Raw genomic sequence first — 5,000 nt, forward strand, 5'->3', positions numbered from 1 at the left:
CCGAGTCATCGGAGGAACTGCGGCGGATCGCTGGCTGGCATCGTTTATGGTTAGAACTAGGGCGGTATCTGATCGCCTTCGAACCTCTAACTTTCGTTCTTGATTAATGAAAACATACTTGGCAAATGCTTTCGCTTCTGTTCGTCTTGCGACGATCCAAGAATTTCACCTCTAACGTCGCAATACGAATGCCCCCGCCTGTCCCTATTAATCATTACCTCGGGTTCCGAAAACCAACAAAATAGAACCGAGGTCCTATTCCATTATTCCATGCACACAGTATTCAGGCGGGCTTGCCTGCTTTAAGCACTCTAATTTGTTCAAAGTAAACGTGCCGGCCCACCGAGACACTCAATAAAGAGCACCCTGGTAGGATTTCAACGGGGTCCGCCTCGGGACGCACGAGCACGCACGAGGCGGTCGCACGCCTTCGGCTCGCCCCACCGGCAGGACGTCCCACGATACATGCCAGTTAAACACCGACGGGCGGTGAACCAACAGCGTGGGACACAAATCCAACTACGAGCTTTTTAACCGCAACAACTTTAATATACGCTATTGGAGCTGGAATTACCGCGGCTGCTGGCACCAGACTTGCCCTCCAATAGATACTCGTTAAAGGATTTAAAGTGTACTCATTCCGATTACGGGGCCTCGGATGAGTCCCGTATCGTTATTTTTCGTCACTACCTCCCCGTGCCGGGAGTGGGTAATTTGCGCGCCTGCTGCCTTCCTTGGATGTGGTAGCCGTTTCTCAGGCTCCCTCTCCGGAATCGAACCCTGATTCCCCGTTACCCGTTACAACCATGGTAGGCGCAGAACCTACCATCGACAGTTGATAAGGCAGACATTTGAAAGATGCGTCGCCGGTACGAGGACCGTGCGATCAGCCCAAAGTTATTCAGAGTCACCAAGGCAAACGGACCGGACGAGCCGACCGATTGGTTTTGATCTAATAAAAGCGTCCCTTCCATCTCTGGTCGGGACTCTGTTTGCATGTATTAGCTCTAGAATTACCACAGTTATCCAAGTAACGTGGGTACGATCTAAGGAACCATAACTGATTTAATGAGCCATTCGCGGTTTCACCTTAATGCGGCTTGTACTGAGACATGCATGGCTTAATCTTTGAGACAAGCATATGACTACTGGCAGGATCAACCAGGGAGCTGCGTCAACTAGAGCTGAGCAGCCGGCCGCCCGGGAGTGTGTCCCGGGGGCCCGCGCGAACACGCAAGCGTCCGCTCAATCATTCTGCAAACAGGAGGAGGCTGAGCTCCCCTGCACAATACACCTCGAAACCCTCTCAGGTCCCGGCGGCGCGCAGCGCCGTCCCAAGTACTTGGTCGGGTTCGAGAGAGGCGCAATCGCCCGGAGTTAGGCGAGTAGACGCTTTCGGTGCGACCACCCGTGCTCCCAACTGAGCTTGCCGCTGCCGACAGAGGCCCGGGAGCGTGCTGTCGTGGCATTGCCGGCGGGAGACAACACGCGCCACCTACGGTGACCGGCAGCTCCAACGCCAGCGCCACAGAAGGACAAAAGCCCCACTTGGGTGCCGAAGCGAACTCTCCCAGCACAGCGCACGCGCCAACACATCCGCACAGCTGCGATACAAACCACCAGCGAGAACCGCTGGGGCGACCGAGCAGCAGACGGCGTCGCGGCGCCGAGCGCCGGGCGGCGGCGCATCCTCAACGCACACAGTCCTCAATCGGACCAGCACACTGAAGATGTCCACCGCGCTTCGCACCGGGCCCGCGAGGACCTACTTTGGCCGCACGGCGCCGCGCGCAGGGTGCGCCGGCGCGCAGCTGCGACGCCTGCCGCGTCCGTCGGCCGGCGCGCCTGCCACTGGCCGCCCCCACCAGCCGGCTGTAGCGCGTGCGCCCACGCACCGCGCGGCCAGCACGCCGGGAGGCGCCCCCTCACCGGCCGGGGACGGTCCCACCCAGCCACCGCCGCGTATCGCTTCACACCCAGATGCCGTTCAGTTTCGTCGGCATGGTGGGTATCGCTGGAACAACCGGTTCGTACCTCAACCTATCGTCGCCATCACCGATTCACCCCTAGCGAGAACAACCGCACCACAACAGGTTACCATTTGTTCATTTGCGTAACTTCACCAGAAAACGCAGGCGTCCATCGCCATTTGCAACTTCAACGATTATTGCATGCCTGTGTCAGGTGTCACGCCACACTACGTCTGCCCACATACACGCAACAAAATGTGCACGCCTAGACAATACGTGGAAGGTGGCCCCCGTACGTATGCGATGTCCATTGCTCGAACGACTGTCAACCGGCCTCTGTAGCATGTCGCAGATATGGAACGCGGTGCACCATGCCATCACGGTGTGTGAGGAGAGACGACTAGGTCCGAATACATCAACAGACAGCTCATGCTGATCGCCATCCACGGCGTCCGTTCCTCCCACACGTCTCTATGGCGTACCACACTGCAATCCAGCTCTCATAGGGAGACGACACGTAGCTGCGTGCACAATATTTGCACTGTATGGTCCGCCGTTTTTGGGCGCAGTCGTTGTACGGTCACACATGTGCCACGATGTATCATTCGGTACATAAGGACGAATGTGCAGTACAGATTGTGGTTTACGCGTACGACATTAGCGGACGGTTGACACAGGCCGCACCACAACGTAGCCTGAGTACGTCGCATGCGAAGGGCATTGAACATGCAAACTTCTCACCAACCAGCTTGCGAAGGCAGGGGGGCAAGGTGGGGACGTGGGGAGGGGCGGCATGTACGTCCTGCTGCCATCCACATTACAGTGTACAGCAGGAGCATGTGGAAAGTCAGCAAGACTTGCAAGGTGTTTAACATGAAGCGATACACAGGGGAGCGGGCAGTGCGAGTAGCGAACTATATTGCGAGGGTTGCGGGTGGGCAACACTACACTAATTGAACGAGTCGTATAACAATTACAGAGCAGGTTTAGGCGACAACATGGGTTACGTTAGGGGACAACGTGGGTTACGTTAGGGGACAACGTGGGTTACTTTAGGGGACAACGTGGGTTAGGTTAAGGCACAACGTGGGTTAGGTTAAGGCACAACGTGGGTTAGGTTAAGGCACAACGTGGGTTAGGTTAAGGCACAACGTGGGTTAGGTTAAGGCACAACGTGGGTTAGGTTAAGGCACAACGTGGGTTAGGTTAAGGCACAACATGGGTTAGGTTAAGGCACAACATGGGTTAGGTTAAGGCACAACATGGGTTAGGTTAAGGCACAACATGGGTTAGGTTAAGGCACAACGTGGGTTAGGTTAAGGCACAACGTGGGTTAGGTTAAGGCACAACGTGGGTTAGGTTAAGGCACAACGTGGGTTAGGTTAAGGCACAACATGGGTTAGGTTAAGGCACAACATGGGTTAGGTTAAGGCACAACATGGGTTAGGTTAAGGCACAACATGGGTTAGGTTAAGGCACAACATGGGTTAGGTTAAGGCACAACATGGGTTAGGTTAAGGCACAACATGGGTTAGGTTAAGGCACAACGTGGGTTAGGTTAAGGCACAACGTGGGTTAGGTTAAGGCACAACATGGGTTAGGTTAAGGCACAACATGGGTTAGGTTAAGGCACAACATGGGTTAGGTTAAGGCACAACATGGGTTAGGTTAAGGCACAACATGGGTTAGGTTAAGGCACAACATGGGTTAGGTTAAGGTACAACATGGGTTAGGTTAAGGTACAACATGGGTTAGGTTAAGGTACAACATGGGTTAGGTTAAGGTACAACATGGGTTAGGTTAAGGTACAACATGGGTTAGGTTAAGGTACAACATGGGTTAGGTTAAGGTACAACATGGGTTAGGTTAAGGTACAACATGGGTTAGGTTAAGGTACAACATAGGTTAGGTTAAGGTACAACATAGGTTAGGTTAAGGTACAACATAGGTTAGGTTAAGGTACAACATAGGTTAGGTTAAGGTACAACATAGGTTAGGTTAAGGTACAACATAGGTTAGGTTAAGGTACAACATAGGTTAGGTTAAGGTACAACATAGGTTAGGTTAAGGTACAACATAGGTTAGGTTAAGGTACAACATAGGTTAGGTTAAGGTACAACATAGGTTAGGTTAAGGTACAACATAGGTTAGGTTAGGTTAGGTTAGGTTACACGTTGTTGTAAGGAAAGGTGTAGGGGGGGGGGGGCGGGGGCGGCAGGTTCGTTGATAGTGATTATAGTAAGTGAATGCTTGTGACATGATCAGATTTGTCACGTCAGGATGCACCTTTGGCTTATTAGAGGCGGCGCTCCAATTCTATGCTTGTGTGAGACCTGTGTCTTTGACTCATGTCATTGTTTGTGCGCTGTGACAGGAGGTACTATTGTGATGTTGGGTGCACCGTTGTATAGGACATGTGTGGGTGTTGGTGCCTGGTCTGCGCAATGGTGGATGTCGAAAGGCTGGGATATTGTATTTTCCGCATGGACCTCCTGGTCTGGTTGTGATAGTGTGGATTGTGTAATGTGGCGGAGAAGATGCACTGGATGTTGTTCCATGCTGGTGCTTACATATTGTATGTGCGCCTGTTAGAAGCAGAGAGTGGTGCGTGATCAGAGTGTCTGGCTGACGTGTGGTTCCCATTGTGGGCAGACTCTTTCAGCATGTATACGGACAGTTGTGTATATTTGCTGTAGTTTGATGGCTCTGCATTGATTACTAATCAGCGCCGTGTGTACGGGTAATCTGGTTCCAGTCCAAAATGTTCCATCTGTGTACATTAGTGACAAAGACTCCCCCCATGCAGTGGGGCTCGGTCTGTTATAGCTCTTCCGCGTAATATATTTGCCCCACGTTTTTGCGACTGCGAGTGCGAGTGCAACGCGCATGGGGACCGACATGCTGATGGCTCGGTATCGGACGCCGTACAGTGAGCAACGCGATCGCGTCTCTCGCTCGTAAGTGGTACAGGTCGCGGCTCATGTATAGGGACAGCGGGAATGTCGCATATTGGAAATAACTCTTCATGAA

General features: G+C 52.8%; 1 non-coding gene across 1 annotated transcript in view; it reads right to left on the reverse strand.

Annotated features, from left to right (window-relative positions):
• Positions 1 to 1,168, reverse strand: part of LOC124773343 — a 1,909-nt gene extending 741 nt beyond the window's left edge. The window contains exon 1 of the ribosomal RNA XR_007014611.1: positions 1 to 1,168. This exon is cut by the window's left edge and continues 741 nt beyond it. This is a non-coding gene — a ribosomal RNA (small subunit ribosomal RNA).
• Between the last annotated feature and the right edge of the window lie 3,832 nt (positions 1,169 to 5,000).

This window comes from Schistocerca piceifrons, unplaced genomic scaffold, assembly GCF_021461385.2.
Source record: "Schistocerca piceifrons isolate TAMUIC-IGC-003096 unplaced genomic scaffold, iqSchPice1.1 HiC_scaffold_951, whole genome shotgun sequence".
Taxonomy (NCBI): Eukaryota; Metazoa; Arthropoda; class Insecta; order Orthoptera; family Acrididae; genus Schistocerca; species Schistocerca piceifrons.